At 40.4% G+C, this 23,279-nt stretch overlaps 1 protein-coding gene across 3 annotated transcripts in view; it reads right to left on the bottom strand.

Annotated features, from left to right (window-relative positions):
• LOC126248384 (uncharacterized protein DDB_G0271670-like) overlaps positions 1-23,279 on the bottom strand; it is a 201,912-nt gene that overhangs the window by 87,606 nt on the left and 91,027 nt on the right. The window contains exon 6 of one of the 3 annotated variants that reach the window (XR_007545470.1): positions 9,611-9,962. The exons of the other annotated variants lie outside the window; for them this stretch is intronic. The gene's annotated coding sequence lies outside the window, so the exon portion shown is untranslated. Of the gene's footprint in view, positions 1-9,610; positions 9,963-23,279 lie in introns of those variants that run through there. 3 annotated transcript variants of the gene reach the window in all.

Here is a 23,279-nt window from a genome sequence, read left to right as displayed (position 1 = left end):
CAAGAAGGACAAATTCAGTTTCCTGACATGAGTAAAACTGGTGATTAACTAAGAGCGTGAGCAATTATGGACCAGTCATTGAATCCAATTGAAAGACAATGGAAATTTCTATCCACACAATGTCGTATCCTAAAAATTTCCCTCATGGGCAACTTAATTACACACACCTACCTTATTTCCTCACATGACGGTGGCAAAAGGTCACGACATGGATTCCACAAGACATCATATACGTTTGGAAGTCATCCTGATCCATAACCACTCAACCTTTATGTCCCTCCAGCTTAAGAAATTTGGAGGAACTACATGCCCTGCCTACACAGTTTATGTATCTCACAACTGTGATTTTGGAGTATTGCCATTTCCAAGTGATAACTCAACAATAAATGCATCAATACATATTCAATCCAATTAAGAGGACATGCTTCTCTTGTCAAACCATATTCCCTTATGGGCAGGTTGGTTGTCAAGTGGTGTATGTCACAAAAATTGAAAAATGGGCTGACACCATTTACCATTACTAGACACACAGATCTTAGTATCAGACAAGTGACATGGGTCTTAGTTCAATGGTTCACTTGCACTGAACGAAACTGCTGAGCACCCTGGTAGTCTAGTGGTGTATGTCCAAATGTCCAAACACTTGTGGGAATCAGGTCTGCCACCACTGTGTCATAATGAGTAAGTTTGTGATTAATAAAATGCAACATTCAGATTTTCTGACCAAGACTTTCAAGGGCGTGTCACCAAGGGGGGTAAAAAGAAAAATAAAGTTGCTGGAAATGAAAGCATATTGCTCAAAATATGTCACATCAACCATGACAAATCTCATGGAACATCTGTTTTTTATAAACCAGAACATAATGTCAACAATGAAATCCAGGAGCTTGATTTGAGGAAAGGGCATGCTTCTGTGAACAGGGGTGGATGCATGTCAATGAGCGTTGCTCAGCTTCAATTTCAAACAGCTTCCCTCATGAAAAAATCAACATAGAAGCAATCAAAAGAATATGGTGGACCTATTGAACTTTATACCTCCTTGTCAGCATAATTTCTTTCTCAGTTTACAATGCGGGCATGGCAACATTTCAAATACTGAGGAACAATTTTATGAAACCATAACATAAAAATAATGACATTGTCTGAATTTTCATTTTGTGTTTTTCAATTTTCCTTTTCTATTCCTTTGTATCCCTAACAATAAATAACACTTCCGTTTTTTGCTACTCACCATATGGCGGAGATACTGAGTCCCAAATAGGCACATTAAAAAGACTGCCACAAAACAAGCATTCGGCCAACAAGGTTTTGTCAAACACACACACACACACACACACACACACACACACACTTACATGCACAGTCTCTGGTAGCTGAAGCCAGACTACAAACAGCAGCAGCACATGACGAGAGAGGCAGAACCTAAACAGACCCGAAACACATTCCTGAACCTTTCGTCCAAAATACTTAGCCCAACAGAACTATCAATCCTTTTCAAATACCTCATCTTTTGCCCCACTCCCAAATTCAATCATGCAGAACTTGTTAAAGATCTTCTCTCCTTCTCTCGGCCCCTACAGTGGAAACACTTCCTCGCCACCAACTCAACCAATTAGACTCAACCGAACACCAATGTTGAACCCTGCCTGACTCAGTTCACTCCTCCCCATCCAACCATGATCCACCCCCACTGCCCCCAAATCACCCCGTTACCTTTCCAGAATTTCTTAACCTCAAACCTTGCCTCGTCATCATTCCCCAAATCCCGCAACTTGCAACCTAATCTCACATCTCCAGAAAGAACCAAAATCCATCACCTAAAAACTGATTCCAACCTTATAATCCTATGTGCTGACAAAGGCTCCACCACTGTTGTCTTGAACCACAAGGATTATCTGGCTGAAGGACTCTGCCAGCTATCAGATTCATCCACTAACAAACCCTCCCACAGTGACGCTGTTCCAGAAATCCAGCAGGGTCTCCAGTCTCTCTTCAGATCCTTAGGCCCATCCCAGAACCTCTTCCTGGAGTCAATCTTCCTCCTGACCCCTACTACTCCCTCCACACCTACCTTCGCATGCTTTCCAAATTCCATAAACACAAATACCCAGGCTACACCATTTGGGCAGGTTACTGTGCCCCCACTGAGAGAATCTCTGCTCTCATAGAGCAGCCTATTATCTGTAGCCTACTCTCCTATATATAGGATACCAACAATTTCATCCACCAACTCTCCACAGTTCCTGTTACTTTACCACACAGTGCTCTGCTCATCACTATTGATGCCACCTCCCTTTACACTAGCATCCCTAATGCCCATGGCCTTACCGCTATTTAACACTACCTTTCCCAACGCCCGATTGATTCCAAACCAACAACCTCCCTCGTAGGTGCCATGACCAACTATATTCTCACCCACAATTACTTCTCTTTTGAAGGCATTACCTACAAATAAATCTGGAGTACAGCTATGTGCACCCGCATGGCACCATCCTATGCCTACCTATTCATCGGCCATCTAGGGAATCTGTACTAAACAGAATATTAAACAAATCACCTGGTTCAGATTCACTGGTGACATCTTTGTGATCTGGATTGAGGGTGAGGACATGCTATCCACATTCCTCCAGAACATCAGCACCCTCTCCCCTGTTTGCTTCACCTGGTCCTACTCTACTCAACAAGCTACTTTCCTTGATGTTGACCTCCATCTCAAAGATGGCTAAATCAGTACCTCTGTCCATATCAAACCTACCAAGCACCAGCAATGCCTCCACTTCGACAGCTGCCATCCATTCTATACCAAGAAGTCCCTCCCATACAGCTTAGCCACAAGTGGTTGTTGCATCTGCAGTGGTGAGTGGTCCCTCTCAAAATACACCAAGGGTCTCATTGAGGCCTTCACAGACCATAATTACTCTTCCAACCTTGTACAAAATCAGGTATCCCATGCCTTATCTTTCCTGTCACCTGCCACCTCCCAAAATCCCACAGTCTGGCCACAGAGGAGCATTCCCCTATTTACGCAGTACCATCCTAGACTGGAGCAACTGAATTACATTTTCTGCCAGGGTTTCCGCTACCTCTCGCCGTGCCCTGAAATGAGATTCTCTACCCACTATCCTCCAACCCCCCCCCCCCCCCCGAACAGTGGTATTCCGCCACCCACTGAACCCACACAATATATTAGTCCATCCCTAAACAATACCTGCTCCCCCGCCCTGGCCTTTTCCTTACCCCCAACTCGGTTGCCACTCCCATCATGTGCTGCTGTTCGTAGTCTGGCTTCAGCTGCCGGAGACTGTGGTCACTATTCCTTGTAATGCATTACAATGCCAACACAAGAGCTGTTCCTAGATAGCAGATACAACAACCTTTTTGTCCCACATGATATCCTTATTCCTTTTGTAATCCATGGTTTATTTTTAAACTTATGTTTGATTTGAGTTACCTTAGGGGAAAACAATTTTCAAAAGAGGAAGTAACTATATTAATAAATACTTCGTATTTTCCATTTGAGTCAGAAGAATTGTAAACACCTATCCAGTTCATGTCTCTGAGCAATTCCCTAAAATTCTCAATTTTTGACTGATTTCTTACCCTGCTGTACTCACATTTAATACTTTTTTATCCTGACAAACTACAACCTTTAACACAAGGCGCTGCATGTCATGATCAGATATCCCATTTACTATTGGTTTTGTGATATTACTTTTTTCGCTAGATTTGTCTACAAAGATATCATCATTAGCAGTCTCAGAGCATTTACATAACCTGGTTGCTAAGTTCACAGAAGGAATTAAATTGAATGACAATGTTACTGATTGCAATAATTGTTCACTTATAGAGCTTTTCAAAATCCACATTAAAATCACCAGCAACCATGTTTTTTTCTTTTTTTTTTCCTTCCTGTGAGATGGGACAAAAGAACTTCCAGATATTTATGAAGAGGTTAAAGTTTCCTGAAGGTGCTCTGCATATACTTATTATAAAGGACTTATTATGAAATACTATTTCTGTTGCATAAGCTTCTAAGTGCTGCTCTCAGCAAAATTTAATGATGTCAATAGTCTTGAAATTAAAACAATTTCCTTTCTCCACATTTTCTCTACAGAAGTAACAAGTTAACTTAAATCCTGTAACATTTAACATGTTTATACACTACGAAATACTGTAAGGCTGTGGACCCAAGTAAACAGTAATTAAACAAGGAGATTGATTGGAGCAGGGTTGAAGGTGTATCCTGTCACTTAATGGTGTTCCATATGTGTTCAACACAATGACACACAAAATGACTTGACCAGACCACACAGCAACATAATGTTTGTAGAGCATTTGCAATAAACATCAATTATGTTTCTCTAACCGGTCCAAAACAGTTCATGATGTACAGGACAGCGCATTGTTACGTTCAAGATTAATGTCAACTGCGAGGTGCAGCAGGCAAACCACTGGATTCACATGACTGGAAAATAGCTTTCTACATCATTTGCCACTGACATACAGTGAAAAGCACATCAACAGCCCCATGTCAACATCCTATACCAGAACACCTCTCCTATTTGCCTAACGATGTCCTGTTGGAAAGCAGGTTGCACTGCCTCATATGGATTTCAGTACACTCATACTCCGACACTGGCATGTACTAAAGTGTACCACCGAGCGAGGTGGCGCAGTGGTTAGACACTGGACTCGCATTCAGGAGGACGACGGTTCAATCCTGCGTCCGGCCATCCTGATTTAGGTTTTCCATGATTTCCCTAAATCGCTCCAGGCAAATGCTGGGATGGTTCCCTTCAAAGGGCACAGCCGACTTCTTTCCCCGTCCTTCCCTACTCCGATGAGACCGATGACCTCGCTGTCTGGTCTCCTTCCCCAAACAACCTAACCCTAAAGTGTACCAAACTTATTAAGAGGCCAGGGAAGCTGTCTGCAAGCTTTGAGTACACAACGGATGTTTTACTCTTCCTGAGTTTCTGTCTGTGTCCTGCAACATGTGATGAGCAGAACTACATGTGTGGGGCAGTGGTTTCTGTAACTCATAGTGAGGTGATGACCATCGACAGTAGGACTGTATACCCAGTGTTGTTATACAATACTGACCAGGAAAGTGATTTGCTACACTGTCGCTTTTCAATCCACTGTTGCAATCTACAATAACCATTGACTATCATAGCTGATGACCGACTAATGATAATATGTTTGGGTGCATGACAGCTAGGTCTTCAGAAAACTAACAATTTTTTTTTGTTTAACTGTGGTAAAACAGAAAAACTTCAAGGAGAATTAAAATAAAGCTGGGCTAAAAAAAAGAGGATGTATCAGTCACTTTGCAACACACTAAAACATGCAGCCCAAAAGCTTAGGTTTGAGTCCTCAAAACACAAATTTTTAAAAGCTTTACTATACTTGCTCATTGTTAGCTAAAATAGAGGGCAGATCCCCACTTAAATTTGATTCCACCCTCTCACTGAAATACAATATGTGCTCAGTTAGAATGTGGCATACCACAATTTGTGTGCCACAGCAATCACATACTGTGGGGGGTAGCAGTCTTGCAGTAAGTATAAAACCATGAGTTACACGAATAGTGCACTATTTGGAGGTGGGTAAAGGTTATACTGGAGTGACTGATATGAGGTATGTGAAGGTCAGATGTTTGGTGTCACCGAGTGCAACTTATTGTCCCTCACTGCCAGTCACAGCTGCATGACACTGACTCAACAATGAGATAACAGCCTCAAGGGAATGGCACATTGTGGTCCCTACAGGTCTTCTTTGCTGCTTGCTCATTTTCCCAAGCTTCCATGTAGCTTGGTAAGCATTTCCCCTTTTGCTGAAGGAGAAGCATTTTGTCCTTTATTTTTTGTCCCATTTTCTATGCTGGCTAAATTTACTGCAATGCCTGTAGATCACTAAGGTAGTTGGAGTAATCATCTTTGGGTTGAATCTCTTTTTTCTCATGTTTGCTTTAACAGTATGTATGTTTTTGGGTAGGGTCCGCCTTTACCGAAACACAATTTTGTTTTTTTAATCCAAACATGTTTCACTGCAGTTGCAGCATCTTCAGTAGGCTTTTGTTTTATGGCTGTTAAAGATAAAGAATATTCTTTACTGTTTGCATACATGTAAATATTAGTTTTTAAAAATCATAATTACAGATATTTGAAGAAACACACAAAATTATAAATTCATACCTTTTTACCACATGGTGTGGTTTTCCTGATATATTATGTTTCTACAGTGACAGTTTTGTTTAAATAATTTGTCTACTTTAAGGTGTAAGTGATTGCAGATGATAAACTGTGAAACATAACAGTCACTGTAGAAACATTACACATCAGGAAAACCATACCATGAGGTAAAAAGGTATGAACTCATAATTTTGTGTGTTTCTTCAAATATCTGTAATTATGATTTTTAAAAACTAATATTTACATGTATACAAACAGTAAAGAACATTCATTATCTTTAACAGCCACAAAATAAAAGCCCACCGAAGATGCTGCAACTGCAGTGAAACATGTATGGGTTAAAAAACAAAATTGTGTTTTGCTAAAGGCAGACCCTATCCAAAAATATATGTAAGTGGAGTACTTGAGAAACTTTTTTGCTTTGATTATGCCTCTCTCAATCCAATGACTTCAGGATTGCATGTGGTTCTGCATTAAATATAGGGCATAATCACTGGGTAGGAAAGATCCTGACCACATGGTGCGAAGGTAAAACAACAGCCATCAGTCTATATTATTAAAATTGTGAAGCTCATTTAAAATGTTGTAAGACGAGGACATAAAAAATTTAACCTTGAGTGCACTTCTTCACACAGTTGGTCCCAACTAAAATAATTTTGGGTGTCTTTAAAAGTCAAGATAGATATCTGCTCCACCCTGGGCATAAAACTTAAATATGAGGCACATCCTTTTCTAAAACGCAGTGCTTTGTGCAGATCCCACTTGTCATTGTTGCTTGAAGTCAATAACTGAAAAGTCTTTTCATTGGTGGTCAAGTAGCAATGGGATATTCAGGTGCCTGTAGCGTGGATATTATTTCATAAGGTTGCAATGCCAAGCTAAGCGTTTACTAACCAGTCTCAGCACGAAGGCTACAAATAAGACTGGTCCTAAAGGCTCATTATGGACAAGGGAATTCTCTCATTATGCACCATTTCGAACATTTTTAAATTAGAGGCTCTTGCAGACTCATACACTGTGTACACAAAACTGAGACATGACAGTACGGCGACTTCATAAACCTGGAGTAAACAGATTTCGTTTGTTCCCCATGAACTGTTATCAATGCATTCCAAAATATTTAGAGCTTTCACAAACAGTGTTTTCAGGCCCACAAGGTATGGAAACCAGGTAAGCTTAAAATCAAAGGTGAGAACCAGAAACCTCACTCATTCCTTAAAAATATCAATAGGTCTCTCATCTTCAGTTCACCAAAGAAATAAACAGAACATGAATGGTTAAAGAGGACACACACAAACCATTCAAATGAAAAATTAAAACTTTTTTTCGCTCATTCCTCAAGCTAGCTTTCAGCTGTAACTGAAATGTTGTTTTTGTTGCAAGTTGAAGAAAAAAATCATGAGCAAGAGATGAATCACAAGTTGTAGACAATAGAGAATCCAGCTTTCATATGAAGAAGGGACAGCCATATTCTTCTCAATTGGTGGAAATGAAGTCCCAGTTGCCTCTCGCAGTGGACATTCTGTGGCATGAAAAAGATAATAAGATGGACCCAGACTGATACTAGTGGTAATACTAGTGTAATTGTCTAGGCTATGCCTTGGACATTGGTCTGGAGAGTGATTCACATTACAGCAGCCTCTTAGAATAGGCTGCACAGCATCCAGTTTGGCTTACTGAACACCCACTATTGTGGCTTTCTTTCAGACACTGTTTTCTGGCTGGTGAATCAAGATATGGACACAGTTACTGGAGTAAAAGTCAACAACCACTTCCCATTGAGTAGTAGTAGTAGTAGTAGTAGTAGTAGGAGTGAGTGAGTGTGTGTGTGTGTGTGTGTGTGTGTGTGTGTGTGTGTGTGTGTACAAGGCAATCTGCTTGATGATCTAATGATAGCTCATTCATCTAAGTCTTAAGTGGCGGCCAGTAGAGGGAACATACTGTTAATCTATGATGCACATGCACGGATACATTGACTGCTTGTAGGCTGTTGGTGATGGGGAAAACACTAAGTGGTGTGAAAAGACTCTTACTTTAGCTATCTCCCCACTATGCTCATTGTTTTTGCAGAGGCTTTAGCCATGTATGTAGTGTGAGGGCATCAGAGAGTTCAAACTGACACCAGCAAAATTACACACACCTGTCTTCCCTGACCTAGAAGCCTTATTTCCTCCACATGCCCTGAACCCACTGAACTTCCATTTAAGTATAGCAGCAATCTTATCAGTACATTTTTCCTCTTTCTTTTGTTCTCTTGTTCCTTGGCGGTGACGAGTTTGCTGTGGAGGGAAAATGTGTGGGGTATGCTGATGTTACTTGAGGGACTTGCCAGTTCCCTCAGGCAGATGTCAATGGCCACAACATAATACAATATTTTGTCTGTCTTTCCCTGCCTTCTGTGAGGATGCTACATTTACAGGTGAAGTTTCCTGTGGTTTGCCTTTCGAGCATCATATTATTAACATATTAAAATCAGTAGCATACTAGCAGATGTTAACTCATTTATACTGTTAAAAGAGTAGAGCACTTCCTCAGTGGCACTGAAGCCACTAGCGAAAGGGGAAAATCTCCGACACACTTTAAACATTATTCACTTCTTTAAATTAGTACTGTATCAGGATACACAAAACAAAACAGATAGCTACTTATATAGTTCATAATGCTTACTCAGTAGGCATGACAATGTTCAAAATCAAAAGGAAACGTAAAACTGAAACATTATACAAACATGCCAGTGTTTCCCAAAAATGTTAGCTGTGTTTTGATCATGCGTTCTACTGTTAGGTATTCCATCTTTTTTTCCTACACCTGACAGAAATTGCTGATTGCTTATATGAATCTTAAGATGATCAACACTACAAGAATTAATCTCCTCCTCCATGCATAAGTTTCTATACCTGTAACATTGACAAACAATATGATAACATCATCAAATCTTTATTTCCTGTTACTTAGAAACAAAAGTGATCAAAACATGCTGCTCATGTCAATCACACACCGAACTGCAGAGATGTACATGGACTGTGACTACACATGTCAAAGCACTAAAACATTTCATGTGTAGCAAGGTGTACAACATTATAACTGAACTGACATACTGCAGTTCCATCAACACAAAGAGATTTGAAATTATATAAGCAGTCATAAAAGTTTCAAAATATTAAAAAAAAAAAAAAAATATTATGTGAAGAATCACCATGTCTGTCTTTCATTAAAATGACTGAAAACAATAAAACTTATAAATTGTTTAGCAGAGTTCGGGCTTTTACATATTCAATACTTTAATAAAAATGTCTTTATTCAGTTTTTTCATTCTTTATTCATTGTAATCTATATGTATCATTTACAATTTCTCACAATGTGTGTACCAAATTAAATGTATACACATCAACAGTTTGAGAAAATGCTCTGTGCCAAATATGAAAACAGATTTGATGAAGTTTCATCAAACACTAATCTTCACTAAATTTACACAATATTTGAAGACAAACTATTACAATTTAAAAAAATCAATCTGGGGTGGAAATGTCATATAATTTTACCCCTCTTGAATAAAGCCCTCACTTCAAATAGCTTTTTACAAAATAAAATACTAATGTCAAAATTTTATATATATATATCTGTACATTTATTAATTTTCATGTCCTGTGAAATTCTAACTTTCACTACAGCATCATCCTCTATTACGTTTGGTTAACTGATGAAATGTCACTTTTGTAGCAATCACTTTTCAGTTTTTCTTTTTCATAAAGCATGTTTAAAGAGTTCCTGCAAGCGAAATAAATATCCTCAGCCATAAAAGAGAATTAGGTGAGATAGAAAGAGAAAAATATAAATTAAAAAATAATATCAAGAACAACAGTAGCCAACAAGAAAAAGATACAGGAATGAACTAAAATAATGAATTCAGAATTCAGAAAGATTACTCCAAATGTATAACGTAAAAATGAAACTACTAACAAAGTGAACTGAACTATAGAAAAAAATAAATAAATTCAAGTACTTCACTACAAGTCTAAGAACAGCCTGCTACCTATTGTTGTTACTAAAGTAGATTACATGACAAAATTAAAACAGATTATGTCGAATAAATGTTGAGAAGAAAAGTATAAGATTTTTTGGACAAATAGTACTCAAAACTGTGGAAGGAACTATAACTTAAGACTGCATGTCACTGGTCAAAAATGCTTTACATTTTCAATATAGATTCACTCACTTCCCCTCCCCATCAGGAGGAGCAATTAAACTGGGACACACAAATCTATGAACTAGCAAATGATAGTATTCCATGTTTCCCTGTTATTTTAGATATAGTGCATTCAGGCAGTTTAAAAGAAATACATATTCTTTTCCAAGATTGTATTGGTCAAAATTAGAAAAAAAAGTTCCTATCAAAATATGTGCAGAAACAAATGCCACTGTAGAGACAGAATACTTTTCACATGTGCTATAAATGTTCAGTATTCAACAGTGTAGCCCATCATCCTGTTAAAGTTTGTTGCTCAGTTATTATTGGTTGTGTTTGTCTCTGTATTTATTCTATTGACTGTTGTGCTAATGTGGCTCATAGAAGTTACAACTGTCTCCTGCATTAGACATTCCTTATTTACGTATTGAGATTGTGGTGGTTTCAAAATAAGATTAGAGATTCCGTACCATGTGAATGACATAAATATGGAAATGGAGTTCTATTACTCCACATGGGAAATGGCAGGCCTCATATTCTGCTATGGCTCAGTCAATGGTATTAATCGACAAGCCCTTGCCATGTATACTGAACAACACCCGCAAGCCTCACAACACACGAAGATATAAATAAATAAAAAAATCTACGTTACTTAAGAAACATTCAGACACTTTGCACCACTGACATGGGATTCCAGTAGTCTTAACACAATACACGTTTTGAAGAACCCAACTTCAATGAAACAGATTCTCTCTTTTCCTCAACCATACAAATTTTGCAACATGTGTTTCACTATCGTCTGAGAGTTTTCCTTTCTATTACTGTCAAACAATAAGTAAATGTTAGATGGGAATAAATGTAATTCAAAATTGCAGTCATCATATTCAGAATTTTTCAACAAAAATATTAATTGTGCATGTTGTTCTTCACATTGCTGTGTCAGAAGATTGTCAGAAGCAGCTCCTAGGGATTTTTCTGACAAAGTGCTTGGAATAAATTTTAAAAATATCCTAAAATGAAACTACTGGTGTTAGGGCTATTCTGCACTTTGGTATTATTGCATATGTTATTGCTACTATTTATTTGTTACAGCTACGGTCAAACACTGCTGTGTTAATTATGTTTACAATTTGTTTTCTAGGCTACTGGAACTGTTCACAGGGAACAAAAAAATCTTTGCTAGCTAGTTAGTTGAGAAAGCATTTTACTTGCATAGGAGTTGGTAATGTTTGTGAGAATGAGAGGTGTTTGTAATTTGTTTTAGCTTAATTTTGGTGTGGCTGTAGTTTCCATATTTCAAAATTTCATGAATTTTATTCATAACATGCAACATTTTTCTGTCTGTGATGCATCTGAGGGCATGCTGAAAAGTAATGCCTGCATTTTTTTTATGTGAAAACTCCTACAGCTTTTAAATAAAATAAACATTAACATTCTGCATCTTTAATCTTCAGGTCTACATATTTATTTCTCAACAGCATCACCCTGGTGATGGACAAACTTCTACAAGAGACCAGCTTGTCAATATGATTACTGTAGAATGTTTGACTTCGTTGACACAGCCACAAACTCACCTCTGCTTGCACCACTTCATCAGAATCACAGTGAAGTACTCTGTGATCTTTAAGATTTGGAAACAGATGAAAACAAGATGGGGCCAAGTCAGGACTGTATGGAGTATGATTGATAACAGTGACCCCCCAGGCTTTAGATGGCGGCACATGTCACAGCACCTGTGTGTGGTCTGGCATTGTCATATTGAAGAAGGTGCTCTATATGTGGGCAAACTCTTCAAATTCGAAGCTCTATTACAGCACGCTGTTTCCTATGCACCAACACAGTAACATTGTAAAATGCCATGTAATACAGGGGTATAGCGACAGAGGGCTGCAAACACATAGACGTGAAGAATACAGATGTAAAATCTTAACAACATTGTTTTATCTAAAAAGCTTTAAGTGTTTTCACACAAAAAATTCCGATGCATACAGTTATAATTGGTGGAGACTTCAATCTACCCTCGATTTGCTGCCAAAAATACATGTTCAAAGCCGGTAGTAGACAGAAAACATCATCTAAAATTGTACTAAATGCTTTCTCTGAGAATTATTTTGAACAATTAGTTCATGAGCCTACACGAATTGTAAATAGTTGCGAAAACACACTTGACCTCTTAGCCACAAATAATTCTGATCTAATAGAGAGTGTCATAACGGATACAGGGATTAGTGAACACAAGGTTATTGTAGTGAGGCTCAAAACCATATCAACCAAAACCACTAAAAATAAACGCAATATATATCTATTTAAAACAGCAGATAAAAATTCGCTTGATGCCTTCCTAAGAGAGAGAGAGTCTCCATTCCTTCCCAGCTAATTATGTAACTGTAGACCAGATATGGCTCAAATTCAAAGATACAGTATCGACAGCAATATATAGATTCATACCGCATAAGTTATTAAGAGACGGGACTGATCCACCATGGTACACAAAACACGTCAGAACCCTGTTGCAGAAGCAATGAAAAAAAGCATGCCAAATTCAGAAAAACGCATAATCCCCAAGACTGGCTATGTTTCATGGAAGCTCAAAATTTAGTGCGGATATCAATGTGAGATGCTTTTAATAGTTTCCACAATGAAACATTGTCTCAAAATATGGTAGAAAACCCAAAGAGAGTCTGGTCATATATAAAGTACACCAGTGGCAAAAAAACAGTCATACCATCACTGCGCGATAGGGATGGAAATGTTACCGATGATGGTGCCACTAATGCGGAGTTATTAAATACAGTTTTCTGTGCTTCCTTCATGAAAGAAGACGGAGAAAATATTTCAGAAATCGAAACCAGAACAGCTGTTAGCATGAGTGACATAAAAGTAGATATCTTAGGTGTTGCGAAACAACTCAAATCACTTAAGAAAGGTATACCTATCAGGTTCCTTTCAGAGTATGCAGACACAATAGCACCTTTCTTAGCAATCATATACAGCTGCTCACTTGACGAAAGGTCTGCTCCTAAAGACTGGAAAGTAGCACTGGTCACATCAATATTCAAGAAAGGAAATAGGGGTAACCCACTGAATTACAGGCCCATATCACTCACCTCAATTTGCAGTTGGATTTTGGAGCATATACTGTACTCCAAAGTTACGAATCACCTTGAAGAAAATGACTTATTGATACATAACCAACACGGATTCAGAAAATATCATTCTTGTGCAACACAGCTAGCTCTTTATTCCTGTGAAGTAAGAAGTGCTGTTGACAAGGGATCTCGGATCGATTCCATATTCCTAGATTTCCAGAAGGCTTTTGATACCTTTCCTCAGAAGCGACTATTAATCAAATTGCGTGCATATGGAATATCGTCTCAGTTGTGTGACTGGATTCGTGATTTCCTCTCAGAGAGGTCACAGTTCATAGTGATAAGACGGTGAATCATTGAGTAGAACAGAAGTGATATCTGGCATTCCGCAAGGTAGTGTCATAGGCCCTCTGCTGTTCCTGATTTACATAAATGATCTAGGTGATAATCTGAGCAGCCTCCTTAGATTGTTTGCAGATGACGCTGTAATTTACTGTCTAGGAAAATCATCAGACAATCAATTCCAATTACAAAATGATCTAAAGAGAATGTCTGTATGGTGCGAAAAGTGGCAGTTGGCACTAAACAAAGAAAAGTGTGAGGTCATCCGCATAGGTACTAAAAGAAATCCGATAAATTTTGGGTATACGATAAATCGCACAAATCTATGGGCTGTCAATTTGACTAAATACCAAGGAATTACAATTACGAGCAACTTAAATTGGAAAGACCACATAGATAATATTGTGGGGAAGGCGAAACAAAGACTGCGCTTTGTTGGCAGAACACTTAGAAGATGCGACAAACCCACTAAAGAGACAGCCTACATTACACTTGTCGTCCTCTGCTGGAATATTGCTGCGTGGTATTGGATCCTTACAAGGTAGGATTGACGGAGGACATCAACAAAGTGCAAAGAAGGGCAGCCTGTTTCTTGTTATCATGCAATAGGAGTGAGAGTGTCACTGATATGATATGTGAGTTGGGGGTGACAGTCACTGAAACAAAGGCGCTTTTCTTTGTGGTGAGATCTATTTACGAAATTTCAATCACCAACTTTCTGTTCCGAATGCAAAAATATTTTGTTGACAAAAAATGGTTCAAATGGCTCTGAGCACTATGGGACTCAACTGCTGAGGTCATTAGTCCCCTAGAACTTAGAACTAGTTAAACCTAACTAACCTAAGGACATCACACACATCCATGCCCGAGGCAGGATTCGAACCTGCGACCGTAGCGGTCTCGCGGCTCCAGACTGCAGCGCCAGAACCGCGCGGCCACTTCGGCCGGCCTTTTGTTGACACACACCTACATAGGGAGAAATGATCATCATAATAAAATAAGAGAAATCAGAGTTTGAATGGAAAGATTTAGGTGTTCCTTTTTCCCACGCACCATTCGAGAGTGGAATGGTAGAGAAGTAGTACGAAAATGGTTCGATGAATCCTCTGCCACGCACTTAAGTGTGAATTGCAGAGTAACCATGTAGATTTAGATTTTCAGCATGCCCTCTACAAGTCATCCGAGATCCTGATTTGTGTGTTCCGGACAGGTATTCTCAACTTTCTCTCTCTCTCTCTCTCTCTCTCTCTGATTTGCTTTACAATGCAAAAACAACTAGGCTCATACGCGTCTACGTCAGAACTGTAGAACACAAAGACAATGAGGGGAGTTAAAAATGACTACATGTTAATCCCAAATGACGGAAGTGAAGACAGCTAAAAACAAGGACATAAAGAAAGGTCTATATAATATGCCACAGACAAATGGAGGTCTCAAACTAAAATTTAAATGGCCTTCACCATATTGCTACGACAGATACAATGTACAACGTGGTTGACAGCCCACGTGTCGTTCGCCAAAACGGCTGATAACACACACGGCAAACAAAAATGAGAATGTAAGTGGTTAAAAAAAGGGCTTTCTGTCAGGAAATGGTAGACCATCAAAGGTTGAGCGCAATGAGTAGAACGTGGTGGGGCAGCACCACTTAACAAATGGCGATGGCTAAAAAAGACAGTAGCCAATATGCAACATAGCTAAAATGATTTCCTCGCAGTAAGAGGGCAGCGTGGTGGTCATCCAAGCCACTGGGAGAGGCTTAATAACCTGGACCTTTTTCCCATGAAGGTAGGGCCAGTGGTGATGTCAAAGTGACACCACCTGCTGACAGACAGTAACACAGAGATCATTGGAGGGAATGTAAGAATTAGAGGGCTGAGGTACAAGGATGGCAGCCATGGCAGCAGCGTCAGAAGCTTTGTTTCATGTCAGACTGACATGACCAGGAACCCACATAAACAACAGAGGCTCCATCAAGAGTGAGCAAGTGACAGCTTTCTTGGCGCCATTGCATTATGGGATGGATGGTGTACAGCACAAAGAGGATTTGAAGGGCACTTAAAGAGTGGGAGCAGATGACACAATTGAAGAGCCTGAGTCATTGGATGCACTGTGTGGCCTGATACAGGGCGAAGATCTCTGCTGTAAATACTGAGCAGTTTTCTGGAAGCCGATACTGGAAAATGTCTGTGCCAATGACGAAGGCACACCTGACACCACAGTCAGTCCAAGAGCCATCAGTGTACAAAAAAGGTATTATCACGAAGTTCCATGTGACAGTCTTGAAATTGAAGGCGATAGAGCGAGGCTGGAGTAGTGTCCTTAGGAAGCGAGTGAAGGCCAAGGTGAACATGCACCACTGCAAGAAGCCAAGGTGGTGAAGGGTTTACACTCCTGGAAAAGTTGTGGGGTAGCATGTAGTTAAGCTGCCAAAGCAAGAGTCGAAAACAAACTCCAAGAGGTAACAGAAGAGGGACGCTCCCCATACTGGCGATCAAAGGAGTCATCGAAGGTGGCGACATAGGATGGGTGGCCACATGTGGCACACAAATGGCATGCATATCTGCTGAGGAGAAAGTCATGGTGGTAGGACAGTGGTAGTTCGGCAGCTTCTGCATACAGACTCTGAGCAAGGATACTTTAAAAGGTGCCAGTGGCCAAATGGATGGTATTGAGACGGCGTAAGATGCATAAACGAAATACCTATATGCTAGTGTCGAACAGACAAGGGACTGGTACAAATGGAGAAGGGTGGCTCGATCTGCTCCCCAGGAAGTACCACTGAGGACACACAGGATATTGAGGGACCATGTGCAGCAGGCTCCAAGATATGACACGTGGGAGGATCAAGAAAGTTTCCTATCGAGCATGAGCCCCAGGAATTTTGTAGTTTCAATGAACAGAACAGCAACATGCCTGAGATGTAAAGATGGTGGAAGAAACCAATTGTGCTGCCAGAAATTCATACAAACGATTTTGAAAGTGGAAAAATGAAAGCCATTGTTGATGCTCCATGAGTAAAGATGATCGAGACATCACTGAAGACGCCGCTCAGTGGCACTGGTCCATGGAGTACTGCAATAGATGGCAAAATCGTCAACGAAAAGGGAGCCAGAGACACCTGGCGGGAAACAGGCCGTAACAGGGTTAATGGCAATAGCAAAGAGGACGATGCTCAGGACAGAACCCTGAGGCACACGGTTTTCCTGGATAAAGGTGTCTGACAGAGAGCATGATCCAGTTGCCTTATACTAAAGGTGGCACTGTAGCACTCATGATTCTGAGAAGAGAAGAGTATCACCCGAGCCGCCTCCACTTGTTTACAATGGAGGAAGGCAGGGTGATAGGGAGTGGAGATCAAAATCTCCAAAAATAGTCCAAGGTGTTAGGGATAGCAACTGGGTCCATTATGACATCATCTGCTACTGTCAGGCCAGAAATTGGGGAATGGACCTTGGTCCCAGGCAGATGTCGGAGGATTGCCCACACGAAGGAAGCCTGTGTGGAACTGTTAACGAAACTAGTATAGGAAATTCAGCTAGCTTTTCTGCTATCCCGAAGAGCATAACAACACTGTGCATGCAATTGTCTGTAACGAATGCAGCTGGCCTCCGTAGGATGATGGTTAATAATGCGGAGAGCATGTCTCCATGTGCGAATTGTGTCATGGCACGCCAAGGGACCGGGACACGGTGTGGTAAGAGGAAATGTGAAGAATGGAACATTCTGCGATGGTAAGGATAACGTTTGTAAGATACTCTAACTAATCATCATATCTGGGGAAATGTTCGTCGAAGGTAGCCAGGGAGGAGTAAAGCCTACAGTCGGCCTTAGTAAGCTGCCATTTGGGTGTGCATGTATGGGGGGTGGGAGCCAGCAAACAGATAGCGCATGGGAAATGGTCACTCAAGTATGTGTCAGAGAGAATGACCACTTGAGATGATGGGCAAGCTGGGCAATGCAGAAGGATAGGTCCAAATGGGAATAGGTGTGCATGGAGTCTGAAAGGAAATGTGGTTGCTCCTCTGTTACGGCAGAGGAGGTTAAGTTGACTGAAGAAGTCAGCCAAGAGGGTACCTCTCAGACATGTTCTGGGAGAACCTCAAAGGGGATGATGCACATTAAATCATCAAGCAGCAGAAAGGGGTGAGTTAGCTGCCCAATAAGCTGGATGAATTCTGACCTGGTGACATCAAATGACGGAGGGATGTACACAGTACAAAGGGAAAAGGTCAACTGAGGAAGGAACAAGTGAATTGCAACAGTTTGAAGGAGCAGGACGACTCCCCCCATGAGATGGAATGCTGTCCTCAGGGGGAAGGTCAAAACGAACTGAGAAGAAATGAGAGAACTCAAAGCAGCCATGATGATGTAATTTAGTTTCCTGAAGGAGATAACAAGTGGACGCTGAGATTCTAAGAGCATCTGTAAATCATCTTTGTTGGATCGAAGCCATGAATGTTCCATTGGAGGAGAGTCATGACGAGGAAAAAATGAAGGGTGACACCTCGGCGGTTGCCGAGTGCTAGCCTTCAAAGACTTGCTGCTACAGGGCACAGATGCAGTAGGATCCTGCTCCATGAGGTATACAGAAGAGTAGGTATTCTTCCTCTCAGCCTGTGAAGTCCAGGGTGGAAAAATGGTTGATGGTGTGCACCGCACCGGCGACATGGAGATCAGCCAGGTGAGGGTGTCACGTGGCAACACCGTCGAAGAGGATCTTTGAGTTGGCATAGGAGAAGACCATTTGCCTTTTTGGAGCCTTTCCGGGTTGCAGAGGAAGGCTCAGATGTTGGCTGACTGGAAGGACATAGGAAGTCTTCATGGGAGTATTCCTTCTGTCCATTTGGCCTGCCGTTCGTGTAGCTGGTGACTTCGTCCCATGAGGCAAAAGTTTGGTGGTGTGTTGCACAGCTGGAGGGGGAAATGGAGATGCTACCATGATGCTGTGAGACTTCACAACTGTGGTGCTAAATTTCAGGTCACATGTCTGCATGGCTATGTCCTTCGTGGAGCAAGATGTAGCAATAACAGTACTGTAGGTGGTAGAACACAGGGTTGCTGAGTAGCCAACAAGTTGCGAGTGACCGGGTAAGACACTTTCTTCTTCAAATGGTTCAAATGGCTCTGAGCACTATGGGACTCAACTGCTGAGGTTATTAGTCCCCTAGAACTTAGAACTAGTTAAACCTAACTAACCTAAGGACATCACAAACATCCAAGCCCGAGGCAGGATTCGAACCTGCGACCGTAGCGGTCTTGCGGTTCCAGACTGCAGCGCCTTTAACCGCACGGCCACTTCGGCCGGCCTTTCTTCTTCACCCAGATCTCTTAGACAGCTCGCTCATCAAGATACGTGTGAAAATAATGGGAGGAGGCAGCATGGTCACCATTGCAGTTGATGCAGCGGGGAGAAGATGGTGAACAATTGCCCTTGTGAACACCCCTAACACAGGTTACACATTTAGCTGGGTGTCAACAGGACTCGAGTGTGCTTGTAACAATGACACTGGTAGCAGTGCATTAGGTTCAGAATATATGGTCTGACTGTGAGAACTTCACACCTGCTTTGATCTTTGATGGAAGAACCACTCTATCAAAAGTGAGCAAGAGTGAGCAGTAAGGAGGTATCTACTTTTTTCAGCACCCGATGGACTCTAATGACAGCCTGATCAGAGACATACATTTTGATTTCTGCTTCGGTCAGACCACTGAGCAGCCTAGTGTAAATAACACCACAGGAAGAATTCAGTGTTCAACGAGCCTCGACACGAACAGGATAGCAATGGAGGAGCAAAGCTGCAAGCAGTAGTTGTGCTTGAGAATTGGAAGTAGTCTCCAAAAGCCATGTGCCATTGCGTAAATGAGAGCAGAATTTCACAGGGACAGCCACTGCATCAACACCATTCTGAATAATAAATAGATTTACCATAGCGAAGGACTGACCATCTTCAGTATGTGAAACCACAAGGAACCGTGGTGCAGCTGGTAGGGTCATTGAACTGTTAGCCTCATTCCGTTTATGTTTCATAGCTGCTGACTGTGAAGATGATTGTCTCATTGGGAGAAAATCCCCCTCAATTGCCAGTGTCTCCGACGGTGTGTTCCTTCCGACTGTGGTCCTTTTCAGAAGGGGGCACACCCACCTTAGGTGATAGGCCACACCTCCCTAACACCTGACAGAGGGACCAATCGGAAATTTGTGAAGTTAGCAGCTCAGGCCATCACCCCTCCCCGCACCTAGGCTGTACCAGGGGTACTTGCAAACCCTACCTGTCGACACGGAGCTGGGAATTACATGTTACCCAGTCACCTGTTACATGTCAGACGTATGGGTCAGCCTTCAGGAGTACACAGAGAGGAAGAAGAAGAAAAAGAGGAACGTCAAATGCCAAAGTGGTGGAAGGATAGGAGACGGTGAATGAAGAAAGAAAAAAGGAACGAAAAATAGTGGAGAGTATTTTGGTAGTGGTTACCGAAAATTCAGAACACATTCCCGAAAACAGCCCAGACATGTTCCCCAAGGGAAGGGAAGTAGAACAGCAAGAGGATAGACATGCAACATAGAAGGTAAAAGATGCTGCAAAGGCTAGGGCTCTATGGCAGCCAAGCACGAACCCATCAAATTGCAGCTAGCCCCCTGGGGCTGCGTGTGCGTGTCAGAGAGAGAGAGAGAGAGAGAGAGAGAGAGAGAGAGAGAGAGAGAGAGATTTCTTTTTAGATATACAACTTTTTAGAAATATGACAACTTTCTACAGTTACCAGTTTCTGTGGAGGGATGTAAATGCAGTGAGAATTTTTAAGTCGGTGTTGATATCTCTTGATCTGTGATCCAGAACTGTAGAACATTTGGTGAAAGTGGAGTGTCAACCGCAATTTTTAGTGGCCTTATGTGCTCGGTGTATCTAACAGCAAAATTTCTTCATTTCTGGACAACATAAATAGGCATGCTTGTCTTTGTTAGCATTAACTGCCTCCCCCCTTTTCTTTGTCTTTAGTTCTCTGCGCATAAACATGACATAAACATCAAGTCAGTGATAAATTTTAAAAGTGCACATACACAACTCCTAACTAGACACAAACACATAATTAGACAAACATTACATATTCACAGGCAACAGAAGTTTAGAGAATACTGAATAGCTGATACAAAAGATTACACACATTAAAATATCGCAAATGCCACTATGGCATCGAAAATGTAACATACATGGATACCAATATCCCCACAACACAAACTGTCAACATCAACAAACAGCACATAAGGGAACAGATTGACATTCCTGAACCACACGTGGAAAAAATGACAGATATTCTGAAATTAATCACAACAGGGGGGCAACAAATAAATAATAGTAATAAGATAAATAACATTAACATCATGCAAAATAATCCACACAACAGTAGTTTCATTCTAAGCTTCAATTTTCTTTCTGGTATAGTAATTTGGGGGAATCCTTATTAGTTATTGATGCCAAGTTGTGTTGATTATCGACTGTACTGGAGAACAGACAGCAACAAAATGAACATCATGTGGTATTAAGGAACATAGTTTGTTGAAGCCTTTCAAATATGATGAACAGAATTCAAATTTTATGTATCCTCATTTAATATTTACTTATTGTTTGAAATATTAATGAAGTATGCACGGGTAAGGAAGAAAACAGCAAACTGTGTTTTATTCAAGGCAATAGTTCAAAAACATATTCATTGTTAAATCAAACACAGATGGAAATAGAGAGCTTTCATACAGAAACATCACCTCAAAATTAAGCCCTACTACTTTGCACAGGGGCTGTGGAAGATGGAACATCGCAACAAACAAAAGTGTACAAAGGACAGCATGTGCTCCAGACATAAACCATGTAAGTGGTCAACTCTGCATGAGCAGTTGCAACATTTTATCCGTATCACTTGCAGTGTGTGCAAGCTATTGGGAAACAATACACCAGTTTACAGTCCTGTCGAGTCTAGTTGCTTGCTGATGGTGTGGAACTGACTCAGATTGGAATAATAAATTGCTACAACATGCCAACAGGTGTAAAGCACTCAATTACCGCGCTGAAAAAGGTGCACACAGCAACTATGACATGTAGACTTGGAGGGCTGAGCTCTTTATACTGGACACATTAATAGCACTTATTAATCAAAAAATTAACATGAGAAAGTATCGCTGCAGACAAAGGAGTGTTGAAAGACAATGGAAGTAACTTTTGCTCAATGAGCCTCTTTCACATTTTATACACCTTCTATTACATCACCCAATCCAAGCATTTAATTAGTGATGAGTTGATAGGGACATCAGAAACATCATCTTCCTGTTCACCTTATCTTCAGGTTTTGGATATCTAAACTCGCTGGATATTAAAAATGTTTATGCCATATCCACACAAGATTTACACAATACACTACAGAAGTGTATTAATCAAATATGTGAATAAATTGGAGGGCATTTAAGCCTGTTTGAGAGACTCAACTACTTTTTAATGGCTAAAGGGAATGTTCAGAATTGGTAGAAAACTTCTAGTAGTGTTCACATACAGTTGGCTAATACTGAACATAGTGATCAATGTACCAACGAATTTTGTTTGTAGACACAGGTTTATTTAGTTTTGGTCAATACTATCAACCATAAAAATACAGAACACTTATCTGAAGATAAAATTTAAAAAGCTCTGTATACAGGACTTCACACAGCTTCTTGACAGATCAGTCTCTGACATGACTAACTGATCAATATAGTTTAAGTAATTTATTATTTTCACTGTAACATGATTACACATTACCACAGTACATTTGATGATGGTTTGGTGCAACTCTTGCTTTACGAGCCTGATTTCTTAGCCTTCATTTGCTGATGTTGCACTGCATCCTATCAATGAATGACACTTTCGGGTCCTAATCTGGCGAACAATCAGACCAAACAACTATCCAACCACTGAGAAATACTTTTTTCTTCGTTTTCTTGCATTATTTAAACTGACATTAAGACATTCTTATCTCTTTAACAATACTAGTAATAGTACCCAATGATTTATGCAGATTATTACACCTCTAACCAGTAGAAAAATTGAACTAGACAATTTGATGGAATCAATAAAATCCCACTGCACTTATCAGACAACTATTCAACCTCAACAGTTTGACAGTGAAAAGTAAATGTATTCTTAATAAAATCACACACAGCTGAAAATTGTGCATTCAAGTGAGGTAATATACAAATTTTAGAAAATCTGTATAATATATCTCATACAAAGGCTGCAAGTGTACACACAGCCACATTTAGAGGCATTCCTACCTAAGATAACAATTCAGCAATTGGATAAAAAATTAAATAATCACAACACAACTGTTTTTATGCATTTATAATCATAACACTCCCTGATAATACAAACAGCAGTTGCGAGTACTCTTTTTCTGCAAAGTGACTCACAACCAACCACTTTTAGAAATTGGCTGGATAACACT

Source organism: Schistocerca nitens, chromosome 3 (assembly GCF_023898315.1).
Source record: "Schistocerca nitens isolate TAMUIC-IGC-003100 chromosome 3, iqSchNite1.1, whole genome shotgun sequence".
NCBI classification, from domain to species: domain Eukaryota; kingdom Metazoa; phylum Arthropoda; class Insecta; order Orthoptera; family Acrididae; genus Schistocerca; species Schistocerca nitens.
Note: the sequence above shows the minus strand (reverse complement) of the source record. Positions and strands in the feature narration are given on the sequence as shown.